The following is a 19,420-nucleotide window of genomic DNA, read 5'->3' as shown; positions in this document are numbered from 1 at the left end:
AAAAAAAAAAGAACAAGACTGGAAATGAAAACAATTATTTAGTTAAGGAAAAAACTTTTTAAAAAATTAAAGAAGTACAATAAAGGATGTCACCGATTCTACTGATTCTACAAGCCTCAGATCTTCTGTCAGGGAGTTCCAAGGCTGGGGGCCTTATCTCCTTTAGTCCTGAGAGCCAGGAGTTAGGAACAACCACAGGGGTCCTGAAGATCTGAGGCTGCGCTCTGGTTTGTAGGGGAGCAATAACTCAGCCAGATAACTGGGAGTTAACCCTGTTCTGTGTATATATATATATATATATATATATATAAATATATATATATATATATATATATATATATAAATATATCTGAACACACAAAACAAGAGGAAGCCAGGGATGGAGCCTTAGGGAACACCACAGGTCAGCAGGGATGCCAAAGAGGAGGCATCACCATCCACAACCGGAAAAGGTCTGTTTGCTAAGTAGGATTTGAAGCAGTCTAGCACAGTATTCCTGATGGCAACCCATGTTTCAAGGCAGTCCATTAAAATAGAATGATCAACTTTGTCAAACCTGAGCTGAGATTGAGAAGAATTAAAATAGAACAGTCTCCTGTATCAGCTGAAGGTAAAAGATCATTAGTATTTCTTATGAGGCATCGATGATCTTCTGATTTTTCATAAAAGAAGTCAATTTTAAATAACCTTCTCTAAAACTTCCAATAAAAATTGTGTAAAATACCCCAAATGTAAGATAAAAACAATAGAAACAACAGCAGCCAAAAAAAAAAAAAAAAAAGAACAAGACTGGAAATGAAAACAATTATTTAGTTAAGGAAAAAACTTTTTAAAAAATTAAAGAAGTACAATAAAGGATGTCACCGATTCTACTGATTCTACAAGCCTCAGATCTTCTGTCAGGGAGTTCCAAGGCTGGGGGCCTTATCTCCTTTAGTCCTGAGAGCCAGGAGTTAGGAACAACCACAGGGGTCCTGAAGATCTGAGGCTGCGCTCTGGTTTGTAGGGGAGCAATAACTCAGCCAGATAACTGGGAGTTAACCCTGTTCTGTGTATATATATATATATATATATATATATAAATATATATATATATATATATATATATATATATATAAATATATACGAACACACAAAACAAGAGGAAGCCAGGGATGGAGCCTTGGGGAACACCACAGGTCAGCAGGGATGCCAAAGAGGAGGCATCACCATCCACAACCGGAAAAGGTCTGTTTGCTAAGTAGGATTTGAAGCAGTCTAGCACAGTATTCCTGATGGCAACCCATGTTTCAAGGCAATCCATTAAAATAGAATGATCAACTTTGTCAAACCTGAGCTGAGATTGAGAAGAATTAAAATAGAACAGTCTCCTGTATCAGCTGAAGGTAAAAGATCATTAGTATTTCTTATGAGGCATCGATGATCTTCTGATTTTTCATAAAAGAAGTCAATTTTAAATAACCTTCTCTAAAACTTCCAATAAAAATTGTATTTTGGAGATGGGTCTAAAATTACTAAAATCAAGAGTGTCAAGGCTCGTTTTTTGCGTTGGGTGCACTATTGCATGCTTAAGACAGGAGGGAACACAGCCAGAAGACATAAAGCTATTTAGAATGGGTAAATTGTGGGACAAACACTGTTAAAAACCTCCTTAAGAAATCTGACAGGCATAACATCTAGAGGACTCGACAAAGGCTTCAGTTTCGCAAATGTGTCCTTTTTTGCACAATGAGAGAGCCTCAAAATGACCGAGCATGGCATCAAGCTCATATTATGTACAGAGGTGTCACAGGTGACATGACCAACCTGGAGTCCCCCGCTGTGCCCACCATTGAGGTCACCACGACATTTTTTTTGAGGTGTATATAATAAATGTTGTGAAATAATTGCCTAAAAATAACTCTACTTTGGTTTCATATTGTACAATGCCAAGATGACGGACTTTCTCATCTGATCACCATTGCTTGTGTGTGGGTGGGTGGAGTGAATGATCTTGTTATTGATACAAAATCTTTACTCAGTGCGGTGGTTCTTTGATTTTGTCAACAAACCAAAGAGGCAGCTGAATCCGCCGAACGGTGATACAGATAACTAGAGAATTTTACTTGTAGAGTGCTTATAGTTCAGTGCCATTCATCCCCAGACATCAACTGACGACAAGCTCCTATGTGGTGCGCTACATTAAAAAGTCGCCGTCCACCATGATGCTGGCTAGTGAATTTCATTGAGTGAATTAAGTAGGTAGCTAGCTAACAAGAATTCCATCAATCCAATGTCAGACTGATAAACTTTCAATGAAAGTTGAAATGCCTTTTATTCGATTCAGTTTGTGAAAAGGTTTGAAATACATGTTAAAATCATGTACCCCTATATATTTTTATTTTCATTGCAAGATGATATTAACAGAGGCTGGTAACATGGTATGAATTGACCCTGTGTTTACTTTCTTCACTGACACAGACAAAAATGAAAGGAAGGCATCAATCGAAGCTCAGCTTTGGGAAGGGAAGAGATACGGGACAAAATAAGGAGACTGAGAAAAAAAAAGACAGAAGGTGATGGAGATGAGAGAGGAAGAGCAGCACGTACTGCCCATTGTGCCCAGGATAGGAATAGCATTATGTCCTTGTACAGTTCAACACAAACATGGACCTGATCACATTCAAAATATAGGCGTAATTACCACAGAGATATGTGTCATTGCAGTGGAACCTTTAGCCTCAATTGAACAATACAAACCTAACAGTATTGGCCCTTCGCTAAATCCCGCCCCTCAAATGCTGGTCAGTCATAGAGTAGAATTGGCCAGCTCTGACCAGGGTTCAACGGCTGTGCTCCGTACACTCTCACACAATCACTTTGGATTTTCATCATTTTCAGGCTGGTTTTGTGGATTTCAAGTTAGTCATGGTTAAATGTTGTGTGTGGGGCACTTGTAACAGAGAGACCAATCAGAGTAAGTGCAGTAGTAAAATCCCAAGAAATATACTCTCTGTGCCAAGGTATATTAAGAATATACTCTGTGTGTTACAGTATCGACCAGAATGTATTGGACATTGATTTTAACTTTTAACATTGATTTTAATGATAATCAGACTCAATAATTGGGCTTGCAGTGAGTAATAGAAGTATTGTGATTAATATGAATTAAGAAAATGATTGCTATAATACACAGTTTGGAAATATTACATTTTTTTAAAAATGTGGCCTAAGACACCTCGGAGATAATGGTGTCAGGAGGGGCCCAGACTTACCCAGGCAGGCAGGCAGTTAGGGATTTTCCAAAGAGACTGACATCATTATTTCCAGGTGGATATGGACGATGTAACCAAATATGGAAAGTGTTAATTTTTTGGAAAAATAGGTGGAGAACCCACCAGCAAGGAGGAGCGAATTTGAGGTATAAAAGATGATATCTAACTATACTTTCTTCAGTTGGTTTCCAGAGCCAACTCGGGTTTATCTCTTGTGAAAGAATAAACTCTATTGCATTGAACTCTGATCATCTCCAGTGAGCTTTTTTGAACTTTTTGAGACTACAGTAAGTCATCAACTTCACAGAAGTTAAGTGTTGGAAGAGAGGTCCAGAGATACTCTGGCCCTGATCTGGGCGTCTTTTTCTCCAATATAAGTCTGATCAGATGGACACAAAAACCTGTGGAGCTAACATTAGTAGCGTAAAGCATATCAATCGTTAGCTAGCGCTACTATGCTATGCTACCTACTGAAGGCATACTGAATGTATACATGTATTACTGCACTGCTGCATTACTGACTGGGGACTCTGTTACTGGTTACAGTGGGAATTGCCTTAATAGGAGATAAACAATGACATCATATTTAAAGACAGTTTGTTATGTTTGTGGTGAGCATTTTTGCCCCAAATCTACTTTGGTGCTAGCTGTCTGAACTGAAGAAGGCATCATGCAGCCAGAAGGAATCAAAGTTCTCTAAATATCCGCAGTGGTTAAAGTTGGATCAGTTACACAGGCACGAGTCCAGTGCATAAAAGCAGCTGAAAGAGCCACATTTGCAGAGATATGGTACAGGACCAAAAAAAAAAACAACGTTGCATTTGAGTGCTAATTGCTCCTTTAATAGCTCAGTTCCCTGCTGAGCTGAAACATCATTGATGCCAGCATGGACAACAACAGTACTCAGGGAGGGATACTTTTTGATGACAGCAGGTATTTTCAGGACGATGTTGGCCAGGTGAGCTCCTGGGAAGAACTTGACAGCGTGCGAGGAGGTGAAGTAGCAGTGATGTGCCACCTTGCTTGTTGTTGCAGAGGCCAGCCAAGTGTCGGTTTGGAGCTAGGGTGGCCTGGATTTCCATCTACAAGAGGGGGGACGCAATTTGATGTGGTGAGCGGCTCAGGGAAGGTTTCATTGTGAGCCATACAGTGGCTCATTTTCCCTCTGTCCAGGTGACAACCGACTGGCAGGTAGAAGGCATCAATAAAGTTGATTTATCAGATGTAGTACAGCTTTGAGTCATTTAACCCTAGTAAAAAATTTCATCAGGGCTTATAGTCATTACGAACAATCCTGTTCTTAGCAGAAATCTTAAGTGATAACAGACAGCAAGTAGCAGAAGCAGCTAGCAGCCGCATGTGGTAGAAAAAACATGGATGGATTAGGAGCTGACAGCTTAAATGGACCACCCCGCAGAATGTAGCAAACCTGATTGGTCTTTGTACCTGTCAGCTGACTATCAGCTAGTGTGGCACTCTGTATGACTCATACATTCTGCTTCAAGTAATGCAAAGCTTCGTTTGTGGTTTGTAGTCTCTTGATTTATTTTTTCCCTTGACAGCTTAAGTGCTGTAAGGCGTTTGCTGGACTTCAATGGCCAGGTCATACATAAAATAGGGCACACTAACTCTTATGAATACAGACACACTCACATACCTAATTTTACCTGTCCTTTTGTCCCACGGTGGCTTTAGTTTCTTTTGTGAAATCTCCTTCCCTCTTTGGCTGCCAAGGTTTCACAACAAAGTGAATCTAAAACACATTAATGTGGTTTTTTGAGCATATACAACATGGTCACAAAGCCAACAGACTATTCTGACCGTAATTAATGTCATCAGCTTCACATCAGTCTGAATACTTGCAGAGCAGTTCAAAAATTTTATGACCACCAAAATACCAAAAAGCACCAATAAAATCGGCAACTGAATATTTCATGGTCAACAAATACTCCACAAGGCTGGGGACTGTATATAACCAGAAGACAGAAGTCTCAGGAAGACATTTATCATAACTTGGATCTTATTTTTGTAACTTTGGCCATCATTCCTTTTGGTATTAGTAAGATTGTACTCACAAGTTTGCTTAAATCTGGAAAAATGGCAACAACTCTGATGAAAAGTAAGAAAAACTACAGAAGCAGTCAATCAGACAAACTCACAGGGCCATTGTTTCCAATGGAGAGAGAAGCAATGATCTCTTTTTATGCCAAATATGTTGGCATGTAACAAGTTACAAGCAGAAGCATTCTGACATAGACAGGAAGTTATGATTGATGGTTGATGAATTTCACAATAGAGTATATATGACTAGACATATATGGCAGGCCCATATACTGGTTGATAGTAGCGTATTTAAAATATACTGGTGTTGGTGTATATATCACCCAATTAGTAACAAGAAATGTCTGGACAGAAATGCCAATTATATACAGTATCTAAGCAAATTTATAAACACAATACTCTTATCCTCTTATCTACTCAGTGTACTAGTCAGTATATATCTTGATCCAAATTCTTACTAAAAAAAAGAAAAAAATTAGCGATCATATCTGAGTTTTTAAATTTTCAAATATGGATATCGTTATAATGCCCAAAAATTCAGTAGAGGTTGGGCTATTTTAGAGAAAAATGGAGAAGTTAATTGTAAAACCATTATGAAAACTGTCTGTTGTAAAAATCCAACACAATTTACAGACCACCTTTTAGTTTTAATTTTGAACTGCCGTACTTACCGTAGTTGTACACAGTTTTCCTGTGCAATGAGGAATCATTACCAACACTTTTGATGTGTTCACTCTAGGTTTTACTTCCATATAAAGTGGTTTAGATAATCTAAACAAAGTGTTGGTTTGTTTACAATCTTTGTGAACGTCTGACCGTATGTGTTTCTTGCCTCATCTGACTTCTTTCTAGGGACGTCGTCGATTTTCCATGTATCAACAAATACCTGGATGAATAAAAATTTGCCATTATTTATAGAAATGATTGAAAAAACTAAAAAAATAAGATCCAGGTTTGATAAACCAGACTTACAATACAAAGGGAAATAATATTGACAGTGATACTGAATTGATATTGAAGGCTCTGCCTCCCATTCTACTTTTGGAGACTCTAGGAACCACAAGTAAGCCTGCGTTCTGGGAGAGCAGTGCTCTACTGGGGTAACAGTGTACTATGAGTTCTTTAAGATATAATATCACATCATATAGTTGTAGTTTTGGACTTTTGGATGGGTCCAAAGTGTAGACTAAATACATTGGCCTAGAGTTTATGGGCCATGACCATGCCCAAGTTTTGCAAGCAACGGTGGATTGAGAATGTCAAGGTGTCAAAAAGAGGATTGCTTCTCTGGCCGTCATTTGAGGAGGTGAAGAACCCTAACCCGAAGATCCTTTCACATTCACAGTGAAAAGGGGGATATTTAACAGCATTGCGAGAGAAATCAAGCCCTTCCTCACCATGTATCAAGCAGACCAACCCATGCTGCCCTTCCTCTCTGAGGACATGCACAAACTGATTAAAAGTAAGGAAAAAAAATATTGATTGTGTAATTGCTAATCTTTACCAGTATGGCTGGTATTGTTTTCACCTTGTGAGTCTTTGTGGTGGTGTGTGTGTGTGTGTGTGTCTGTGTGTGTGTGTGTGTGTGTGTGTGTGTGTGTGTGTGTGTGTGTGTGTGTGTGTGTGTGTGTGTGTGTGTGTGTGTGTTTGTGTGTGCGTGTGTGTGTGTGTGTGCGTGTGTGTGATAATTGCAAAATGTGGTCCTGGAGAAACTTACTGTAGTGGTAACTACCAGAGAGGCAATTTTTAGTACTTTGGTACATGTTTATATGTTTGTCTGTCTGTCTGTCTGTCACTGTGATAGCGTCACAATGCAAGATACAGTCATAAAACTTTATAGGTTGGTTTGGATCAAAATGAAGGCTGAGTTCAAAGATGGGTTTGATCTAAGCAAGGGCCTGGATGTAGGGGGATTGGAAGTACGGAAGGGGCCACTGGCCCCTCACCTTTACACCCCTGGTCCGCATTTGTTTCACAGATCACTGTATCCTAGTTTGAATCATTCCCGTCCACTGTAAGACATTAGGTAAAACTACAGACCATCTTGTCATGGGATTACACCAACCGCCACACTTGCCAATAATGTAGTAAGGACTACTGAGTACTTATGGGTCGGAAAATAAACATGTTGACACGATTCCCATGTCAAGGTGGTGTCTAGTTGGTTTTATACACTGCAGTCTATTATAAACACACACAAATACATAAAGTTTGGCTTTTTTCACTGGTTTTCCATTTTACAACTCCTAATCCAGAGTAAAATGTTATAGGTTAATTACACATCATAAAGCTGTCATAACAGGCTTCATAAACAGTCACAAGCAATTTAACAGAATTGTTGTCCACCATATATTTAGTTTCAGTTATTTATACATAATTTCTGGAAGAGCAATTGGTAGCATTTTGTATTTTGTCTTAATAGATACAATACAACAATAAACACTGGGAAAAATTATCCCACCTTAACAATGTTTATGTCACTTAAAGTTTCTCATTTTTCCCCTCCACCAGGAATACGTGACACTCATTATAGTGTAGGATAAAGTAGTAGTGTAGTATCTTAGATAAGGCATTATGTTTTTATTTTTAAATAACTAAAATGAAATCAATGATTATTTAATGCACATAATAGAATCAGCATACGCAACTGTAGTTTCTATCACCTAAACTATGAATGTGTAATATTCACTCATTTGGAGTATTTCACTCAAATAAAAGAGATACAATTAACCTATGGTTTGTAAATTTGCAAATTTAAGAGTGACCAAACCAAAACATAAAATCACTTCATGTTGATTGTTTGCAGGGTTCATGGGACGCTTTCTGAAGGAAAAGCACCTGCAAGAGGCCACATCTAATTGGAGCTCCTCCAAGTCCCTTTTCAGGATAGCAGTTTGCACAAGGCCAGTTCTCAGATATATATTGGATTTGCAGTAAAACCCACCCTGAACAAACTCAGGTCTTTCAAAAACATTTCAGAGAGGCAGAGACCATAGTTTAAGATGGACTAAAAGATACTCTTGATCACAATCCTTGAGAAGTTGGTGAAAATGGCTCCACCTCATCACGCATTAGTAAGAAGCATGCAGTGCCTCGACCCGAAATGCATGGCTGAATCCAAGGAGCTTTGCCTAAGTCAAACGAAAAGAATGTTGCACATACTTGATGAAGCTAAAAACATAGATGAGCAATGCGTGATGATATCCTCAGAGACTCTGGGGAGTTCTGTGATTTGGCTGCTTTTCAGGCTAAATTCAGCGAATTCGACCCCAAAAGTGGACATCCAGCTGTATATGACAATGGGGACAAAACTATCATTTTCCAGAGTGTGGGATGTGGTAAAGATTGTATTTGTTTTGTCTCATGGACAGGCAATTGGGGAGAGAGGATTTTTACATTAACAAAGGATTGACTGTGGAGAATCAGAAGGTAGAGGTCTCTGGTGGCTCAGAGGCTCATTGTTGACGATGTCAGGTCTGGTGGGGGCATAACCAAGGTAGAGATCACAAAAGAGCTGCTTCTTTTGGCTGAAGGAGCCAGGCAGAAGTACAATGGCTACATGGATGATTAGAAGAGAAAGAAAGAACAGCAAGCTTGTTGACTTGAAATGAAAAAAAAAAAACTGTGTGGATTGTTTTTTAGGGACTCAGATAGGGAAGGTTATCTTCTGTTAAAGCTCAGTTAGGGTTTTGATAAATAGGACAAATAAATATTTATTTTGTTTCAAACAACATAGTTTGTCATTAATTTTAGTTAAGATATACTGTGGTAAATTTTGACATGGATTTTTTTCTTATTTCTCATGTATACATAGATGTATGGTCTTTAAAATTTGCCTCAAAGGCATGGAAAAGTCATGGAAATTTATTGGTAAATGGGTATGAATCCTGGATTAAAATCCCTGCTATATTTAAAGATTTACTTTCTTTTTGAGAGTGAGATGTCTATGTGCTAAGTGCAAAATCTGATTTTGCTCAAGATTTGGACATCAGGGAGCACTTTTCATCCACAGCAGTGTCATGGCTCTTGGCAACGTCAACTACATTCTTGGTCCACCATTTTGGACCAGACTGAACTGTCTCAGCAAATTTTTGATGGAATGTCATGCAATTTTGTACAAACATTTATGTTCCCAACAGGATAAATTGCAGTAATGCTGCTGATCCTCTGAATTTTCATTTAGAACTATCACCAGGTCAAAGTTTCAACTCGTGTGGTATTTAACTGACTTTCCCATCAGTCTCAGCTATACTTTGTTATTGTTAATTAGAAAATTTCAGCATGGTAACACATTTTTTAATTCATTGTTTAAATTCTTTTTTTTAATAGTATAGTACTTAACAATGCAGATGGCACAAATAATGATTTCATTAATGAAATATGTGATTTTCCTTCAGGCTGCTTTTTATGGTGTTTGAAAATCTTTCAAATTACTTCTGATTGGCCGCTGATGAAGGCATAAACCGAAATGTTGGGCTTTGATTCAACATTGTATTGTTTGAATAAAGAAGAAAAGAGCAAGTCTGTGTGCAGTCCTCCTCATTCAAATTAGCATGATAATACACTAAAGTTAGATGGTAAACATCGTACATGCTAAACATCAGCATGTTAACGCAGTCATTGAGGATGAGCATGTTAGCATGCTGATCTTAATAATTACCTCAAAGCGACACTGTGCCTAAGTTCAGCCTTGCTGAGCTGCTAGTGTGGCTGTAGGCTTAGTTTTAAATAATAAGAGTGATTTTTTGTAGCAACAATTTACAAATGTTCCCTTAATGGCTCACAAGCAATTTATTAGTCTTTGTCTGTCATGTGTCTTTATTATCCTTGACGTCACTGAGGCCCCATTTTGGAGGTATTGTTACAGTGAGTGACGGCCCCATTTTGGAGGTATTGTTACAGTGAGTAGTACATTACTTTTATACACTTTGGTAGGCGTGCAAGCACCATACCTGGAGAAGCAGAAGTAAAGTGAGAGGACACCATACCTAGACGAACTCAGCAAGGATACCAGGGACTGTTATTTGGATAAAATGTAATCTGTTATCAACATTGATCCATATGACAAGTGACAGCTGACTCTGCTTTGCTGCCTCCAAACTCGTACTTGGATATTACCAGCTATCTTGTTTATGGTATAAGTGCTTATACCTATGTATAGTTCTGAAACTATAATCGCTTGAAGCCCACATACATTTTGCCAATGACTGGGTGCAGGATTTGTTTACATTTTAACTGAAGATTGCAACAACACAGTCCTAACAACAAAGGTGAACTGGCTGCAATCAAGAAAAACTTGTGCTTAGCATAGCAGCCTTCACGTGCATTAAACTTTGCTAACATGAAGAGCTTTAGGGACGTGGAATGTGACCGCTCTCGGGGAGAAAGAGCCAGGGACGGTGTGGGAGGTGGAGCAGTACCAACTTGATATGGTTGGGCTCACCTCCACGCACAGCTCTGGCTCTGGATCCAAACTCCTGGAGAGAGGCTGCACTCAATCTTTTTACAGAGTTGCCCAGGTTGAGAGGCACTGGGCGGGTGGCTGCTGTGTTGGAGTTCTCCCTGGAGAGGGTCGCCTCTCCAGGGAGAACTCCGACTGTTGTTTGTGCTTATGCACCTAACAGCAGTTCGGAGTATCCAGCCTTCTTGTGGATGGGGTCTTTTTTCAGGGTAGTGACAGAAAGAATGAGATCGCGGATACAAGCAGCTTAGAGATAGGGTAATGAGGTCTGACATCCGCGGGAAGCTCGGAGTAGAGCCGCTGCTCCTTCACCTCAAAATGAGCCAGCTCAGGTAGTTTGGGCATGTGATAAGGATGCCTCCTGGATGCCTTCCATTGGAGGTCTTCCAGGTACATCCAGCTGGTAGGAGACCCCAGTAAACCCAGAACACGCTGGAGAGATTATATATCTCATCTGGCCTGTGAATGCTTCGGGAATCCCGAGGAGGAGCTGGAAAATGTTGCTTGGGAGAGGGACGTCTTGGCTACCTTGCTTAACCTATTGCCACTGCGACCTGACTTAGGATAGGCGGCAGAGAATGGATGGATGGATGGATGGATTCATATTTTGTTCCAAAAGAGTTTAATTGTGTGTTATTTTACTTTTAAAAGATGGTTAAGTGAAATAATCACAATATACTGTAACATTTTGTGTGATATGAAGTAATACGGTTGCTCACAATGAGCAGGCAACCATACCAGAGTTTACATGCATTTCGGTGTATTGGAATTGTGGGTAAAGCTAATGCTTATGCACTGTAAAAATGCAAAAGGCCAGATATAACAAAAAGGGAAAAGTGACAATTTATTCCAGAAGTGTTCTATTATACTTATTGTGAGGGTTGTTCATGTTAATTCTAATATGACACACTAAAACTGAAAAAAATGACTACATGATAGCTATTCTGCACACTGCAAGCTGTTTGTATATTTTATTTGTTTGTTTTTTTTGTCTGTGTTTTGTTTTTGTTGAGTGACAATTTCTATTGTCAATGTCAAGCTGCTCTGTCCATCATCTGGATCGTTGTCGCTGCTTGTGGATGCCTTCCTCAACTTTAAAGGAACATACAAACCAAAGAAACCCTAGACTGTTTGAAACTAATAACCTTATGGGAACTTAGAGCAATGCTCAAATAGGAAAAAAGATTATTAAGAATTGATGAATGAAACATTTTAGTCACATGATGATACATTTAATTTTTTTTGTATGGGCAATTCATCTGGTACTAAGAGTTGAAAATACGCAAATAGATATAATACATATAATATAATCAAGCAGGTACTGGTCAAAAGTTAAAGTTGATGTTCACATCAAAAATCAGAATGGGGAAAATTGGAAAAATCTGAAAAATTTGAGAGATGGGAAAAAATGCGACTGCGACTTTCTGAAACTTCTGATCTTCTGGGATTTTCACAAAGAACAGTCAAGAGTTTACACAGTATAGTGCAAAAAAAACAAAAATTTCAAGTGAACAGCAGAACAGCAGTTCTGCAGATGGAAATGCCTTGTTGATGAGAGAGGTCAGAGGAGAATGGCCAGACTGGTTGGAGCTGAAAGCAAGGCTACGCTAACACAGAAGACCACATCGGGTTCCACTCCTCTCAGCCAAGAACAGAAATATGAGGCTGCACTGGGCACAGGCTCACCTGAACTGGACAGTTGGATACTGAAAAAACGCAGCCTGGTCTGATGAATTTTAATATCTTTTGCGGCACGCAGATGGTCAAGTCAGATTTTGGCGTCAACAACATGAATCCATGGACCCAACCTGCCTTGTGTCAGCAGTTTAGGCTGGTGGTGGTGGTGGAATGGTGTGGAGAATGTTTTCTTGGCACACATTAATGCCAGTCAATCACAGTTTGAATGCCACAGCCTACTTGAGTCTTGTTGGTGACCATGTGCATCCCTTTTTAGCCACAATTTACCATCTTCCAATGGTTACTTCGAGCATGATAATGTCATGTCATTAAGCAAAAGTTGTCTCAAGCTGGTTTCATGAACATGACAGTGACTTCAGTGTTCTTCAGCAGCCTCCCTAGTCACCAGATCTAAATCCAATAGAACACCTTCGGCAACCCTGTCTCCTAAAAATTACATTTCTATACAAATAAACTGCAACAGCAAAGATGTTTTGTATGAAACGTATTTGCATCTGGATTACGTTTTTCCATTAACATCATGAGGATATGTTTTAAGTTTATGTATCTGGCAAGTCGCAAATATGTTAATACTGAACGTATCAGTAAAATGTTCACAGACAACATATTTGTTTTCGGCCAAAATATACAATCTTACAGTAAATTAACCATTTTTAGTGACTACAGCATTATTAAACTTTTTTTATGGTTATGTTTAGATTTCTACAGTACATGGTTAAGGCTAGGGAAAGCTCGTGGTCTGGTTAAATATAGAGCAAAATTCACTGTGACTTTTGACACAAAATGTTTATTTACATTTAACCAAAACCCCAATTTTTCCTTAACCTTAACCGAAGGGCCCTGGTGGCCTAAACCTAACCACAGACAGGACACTGGATGCAAATGATCTCTGTTTTGACAATCATGTGCTTCATACACTCACCATCCACCACAACCACCTCCTGGTGACTCCGCTGCAGTAAATAAATGTAGCTCTTAATTCATTCTAGAGATGAATTGCCTCTGAACCCAATCCAGCCAGCGATAAAGTTTCGTACAAAACTTATTCGCTGTTGCTGTTTAGTTGTATTGAATGTAATTTTCCTAGGAGCCAGGGTTGCTTTTGGGATGTGGTAGAATGGAATATTCACAGCATGAATGTTCAGCTGACAAATCATGGACTAGAATCCCTGAAGCTGTTTTCAGTATTAATATGCCTTTAATAAAGAGTCAAATTTTTTTTCCATGCATTGTTGTATTTTTTGTGAGATCCTGGTTTTACTGCTATTTGTGTATTCTGCTACCGCCAATCACCTTACCAAACCTGGTGAATTCAGTGAACCTAGAAAACCAAGTGAACGTGTAACCAAACCAAACTGCAAGATCTTGGTTCTAAGATATTTTAGAGAACCCCAGATAGTGATACCTTAGATAATAAACCCAGGATCAGCAGCATACAATCCCCACTCAGAGAGAGGTTAAATGTTACAAATTACACAAGGAATTACACACATGAAGAAGAAGCAGTGAGCAAGTAAGCTGATGAGGTGTAGTTTAGGTGAACCTCAAACTTCCAGCGCAACATCAATAGTGGGTAAAGGTCAATAGTCATTTCTAGCTGTAACCATCAATTAGGGCCTCAGGGGTGTACAACACACGAGGTACCTGTATATCCCTATTATACATCATTAAACACAGGAGAAGTTTACGGTAAGTCAATCTGCCAGTCATGATGACATGAAAAATGTTAGTATGTGGATGCAGTAGCAATGAGGAGAAAAAGAATACAGATTGGCCTGGGTAGGAAAATGGTCCATCCGCTTAAGTAAGGAAACCCCTGGATTTACTCCCAAATGCTGAGGTTTCTATGGCTAATGAGCAGAACTAAAATATGTCACTAACGAGCAAAAAATATCATCACAAAGTAACAGCCTGAAACCCAGAGGGGGACTCAATTTGATGTTGCTGTTTGTCCCTGACTGTGGAGCTTTCAGCGTGCATAGCAAAAGGAGGAGTAGCAGTAATGATGTCTAATGGTTAGACCTCCACATGTAGGTCCCAAAGTGTGTGCCAGACAGACTTCCATCTCTGATTCCTTTGTTTATTTTAAGGCCTATTCACCCTATATGTTACTCTAACCCTCTGCAGCTGGCCTGACTGACTGCCTTTGTTCACAGTAACCCACAACCACCCTCACCCACAACCCTTACCCTGCTTGTCTCCCCTCCTCCTTCTCAGCCTCCACTCCCAAACACATTGCCTGTACTTTTATTTTTCCTGGCAGTGCTCACCTCCTGCAGCTCTGTCATTCGGTCAGAGAAATGCACGATACTGTGGGAGAGAGGCAGAGGAGATACCTCTCCATACAAATCACAACCAGATGCTTTCCTTTCCTTTCCTTCCAAATTTCTTCTTTTCCCCCTTTTTCCCTCTCTTATGTTTTGTTCTTGTCCTCTGCTCTTCTCACCTTTCTCCTAGAAAAGAGTTAGAAAAAAATCAGCTTACAGGCATAAACAGCTTATCCACAAAGCAGAAGTCCTTGTAAAAGTCTTAGTTGATTTAACATTTTAACAGTTGAATGTCAAATGTTCAAAAGTTCCACATCTTTTCAGAATCGCCCCCTTGACATTCTGAATGTACAACGGACAGCTTTCAAAATCACTTTCTAGGTTTTTCTTCTTTCAACAATTCCACACTCTTTTTCCTAGGTCTATTCTTCATTGCTCAGCTCACTCTCTCTCTCTCATTTCCCCCTAAAAACTTAAAGGCCCTTAATATTTGCCCAAGGAAGTAAAGCGAGTAGGGAAAGTATTACTTGGCTCAATATGGTGGGGTGCCATGTCTCCCCCAGCTACAGATAAATCATATCCAGATGGAGATTTAAAAAAAGAAGGAGTCATGGATTAGCTGGAGGTAACTGCCATGTAAATGGATGTTTCCTGTTGTTTTGGGTCAGTTAAAGAGGGTTCTATTTGTGAAGGCTGAGGTGAGCTTTTTTAGTATGGCAAGCAATGACAGCATGTCCCCAAATTACAGGGGTAGGTTAGGCAGCCAAGGTAAAGTACCGTCACCTGTGGATCAGTGGAATTTATGGGGAGTTGTCTTTTCTTTAATACAGAATAATCTGTGGTAAGCACAACCATGGGCAGGAAAATTTTCCATGTAATGGGTGGAACCATCAATTAGTTAATGAGGTGTTATTCAGGGGGCCACAACTCAAACTTCATACGAAAGAGCCAATGGATGTTTCCATTTGAATATTTTGAAATGCAATGTAGCATATGCATCACAGATACAGTATGGCAACTGATACTGATAGATGACTGATACACCTGTGGTGTCCAAATGCAAATCTTTATGTTGGTTTTGCAAGGGAATGGATTTATTAGAGATTTATAGATGTCATATTGGTTTTACACCAACTGGTAGAACAAGAATTACTGTACTGTATTTATTTATTTCCTATTTCCTATTTACAGAACTTTTACAATTTTACAATGCAGTACGATACACATTTAATTAATTTCTTGGATCCTTCAATTATTTCTGATAGAAATATTTTTTTATTGAAAAACATTCTAGGAAATCCAGATTACATCTTATAAAAAGTAAACAAATGGATAAAAGAGATCTTTTATTGTTTTCATAGCCAAAACCTCAAAATGTTTACAACTACTATACATTTTATGGTGACACTGGCATACTGTTTGATTAAAATAAGAGCTTAAAAATGAATTTTAATATCCTCCCACCATGACTTTTAAGTGAAATATCTATGTAAGGGATTGGTTAAATCTGATTTCCTACTCCTGACATCTCTTCACAGATGACCGTTTGCGAAGGGAGGCGTATGTTGTTTGATGTAATATAGGCTTTTGTTTTTTTTTTTTTAAAAAAAATATTTGTTATGTGTTATTTCTTATTGTGGAGTGTGTTGTGTGTAAAAAAGCAGTAATCTAATCTGTGGGTATGACCAAGTATAACCAGCAGTTGATGATTGATTTGAGGGTTGACAACACACAAGCTGTCATGGCAGAAATCCTGATGAGTCCAGCTTGTCTGCTAAAGCAGTGGTTTAATTAAACTGCTGCATGAACCATAGTTGTGCAACCATTTTTTTGAGAATTGTAGGCTAGTAATGTTTCCTTAAAACCAGATAGGTTCCAGTCATTGTTATATATATCATTATATATAATATATTGGGTTTGATTGCATATTTATTTTAGAATTGGTCAATAAAATTAAAAACTTTTAAACAAATTTTTTTTATTCTGTTTTGTTTTTGTTTGTGTTTTTGTTTCTTGTGAAATTCTCTACTGTTGCTATAAATGAGCCAGGCACAAACTAGAGCTTCCTCTATGTTACTATTAATTTCAATAATTTGTACTCACAAAGAATAAGATTAGGTCACCCTGTTTGCCATGAAAACTAGACTTTTAACTATGTCAAAAACAGTGTCATCATGTCATTAAGTGTCATATCAATTGATGCTTGTAGCTCAACACACTGCACACACAGAAGAGAAGAGAAGTAGTCGAGGTGCAGTAATCAGGATGTGCAGATCCAAGGACCCAATGTGATATACTTGCTGCTTTAGATTCTAGGAACAGTTGTGTATCCTGATGTGTCAACACATGTCAACCCATGATAAAGCTCCTCAAGATGCTGCAGGCGTTTTGGGCTTACAGAAAAACAATTCATTCAGGTGGTCCAATGGTGCTCAGGTGGTCATATGCCACTGATGTGTGTTACCCTTAAGGCCTTCGTCCACCTCATGTCGCATAACTCATGCCTGTCCCTGCTGACCCAAACTTCTCAACAGGAAGCTTTTAGAGCAGCTTATGTTTAAAGTAACAATGTCCACTGAACCACTCTTCAATACCAACAGTTAGTTTCACAGACTCTACACTTTTTGTTAGGCTGCTTTTCAGTTATTCAGTTCAGTTATCTTCTTATGTTCCTCATTGTCGTTCTTATGTTCCTTTTTGTTGTTCTTTTGTACCATAGTCTGTTCTTATGGATTGGCATCAGTGCAATTTGCTGTTGTTGGAAAATGTTGGAAAAGAACTGAAGCAATCCTATACACTGCAGTTTGACTGCTAACATGTATGAATGTAGACATACTCATGTAGTAAGACTCAGCTTTCACGTTTTTTCTTTTTAATTCATGATCACTGGCTACTGTATTTAGCACTTGATGAGCATGAAAAGTAGTACCAGTACTTATAAGAAGATACATTTAAAACTTTATACAACTTTTCCTGAAGTTAAATCTGAATGCAGGATGTTTACCTTTGATATAATATTTTCACATTGTGATCATGCTACTTTTATTCATGTAAAGGATGCCATTATTTTCTGCACTACTCATGAGCACACTGACAGTGCCTCACTCAGTGAAGACAGGTAGTTTTGCTGTGCTGCAGTCTTGTATCTTGTTTTATCCTTATAAGACATTTGGATTTTTTCATACTGACCTTGCCTTCTGCAGCTTTCTGCATCCTGTCTTTTTTCACATAGATATTATGTTTCCCTTTATAGATATGCAAGTGCATAAACATTAGTGAATGCTGAATCAACTGGCTCTCTGTCTGTGTCAGTGGTGAGTCACCAAGCCCATTGCCAGACTCGGTTAGGAAACTGACCTGAATTTCAGTATCATGAGATGAGAGCAGAAGTGCAGAAAGGAGGACAACATCTCTGACACATCAGCGGTCATCTCATGTGGCATGTCAGAAATTCATCGAAATGCTGTACTTAGGAGCAGCGGTGCTTTGAGCTGAAAGATAACGTCAGCTAATAAGTGTGGTAGGGGACACTGGGAAACACTTCCCCCTCAATGCTCTTGAACGTGGCCCTTGCTGGTTCACTAGCTCCTCCTTTCCTGTCAGTAAGGGCCAAGGATATTTAAGACACCTGTTACCTTTGTGGCTTCCTCTTGGTCCTGTCATGTGCCATGGTTGTGTGAGGTCCCTGAGAGGTTTGCTATGGTTGAGGGCACTGGGACGCATGAGTAGTTCACCTGTTTAGGGTGCTGTGACTCCACTAGTGCTGAGTATATAGTAGCACCCCTAGACACTCCTTAGCATAGCCTGCCGCCCCATTCAAGTACATTATATGTAACTTGTAATATTTTAATCATATTTTAAAGTAGATTTTGTAATAAAAGAATACTTATAGCTTTATCTGGCATCCACTCTTTTCATTTCAACTACTTGCTGATGTCTCTTTTTCAGCGATATCTTCCAGTTTTGTTTTTTTGTTTTTTTGTTTTTTGGATTCAATAAAATACTTTCATTTTGAATCATGTCTCTGCCCCTTTAGTGAACAAGTCTGTTTCTCTTGTTTAAATGTGGATTTAAGGTCATTAGTATTTGTCAGTACATCACCAAATTTCTACTTATTTCCTGCAGTGTAATTCCCCAGGTGGCATAGTTGGTTCCCTCTCTAATGCACCCACTAACAATAGTTCTCTTCAATCTCATTCCCTCTCTCACACATACTTGCAATGTTAATGCAAACATACTGATATTAAGGAGGTATAATGGTTACCATTTTTACCATCCTATTTGTGTAACTATTAAGCTAATTTTGCTAGTTAGCACTCAACACAAGGCAAAGCTGAGGGTGATGGGAATATCATTAGTTTGGCAGGTATTTTGGTCATAAACCAAAGTACTGAAAAAATTAAAATTTTTGACCTGATGATGGCACTAGATGAGGAGTCAGGATCAGAGTAGTTACTACAATTCATCCTCCAAGGAACACGTATCTGTACCTAATTTCATGGCTGCCAATAGTTCCTTTATATCAGGCTGTCCCAACAAATCTTTAAATACTCTCCAGCTGATCCAGCATGCTGCAGCGTGAGTACTGACAGGAACTAGGAAAAGGGATCACATTTCTCCTGTGGTAGCATCACTGCATTGGCTCCCTGTAAAATCCAGAATAGAATTTAAAATCCTCC

This window comes from Xiphias gladius, chromosome 1, assembly GCF_016859285.1.
Source record: "Xiphias gladius isolate SHS-SW01 ecotype Sanya breed wild chromosome 1, ASM1685928v1, whole genome shotgun sequence".
Taxonomy (NCBI): Eukaryota; Metazoa; Chordata; class Actinopteri; order Istiophoriformes; family Xiphiidae; genus Xiphias; species Xiphias gladius.
This window is presented reverse-complemented; position numbering follows the sequence as displayed.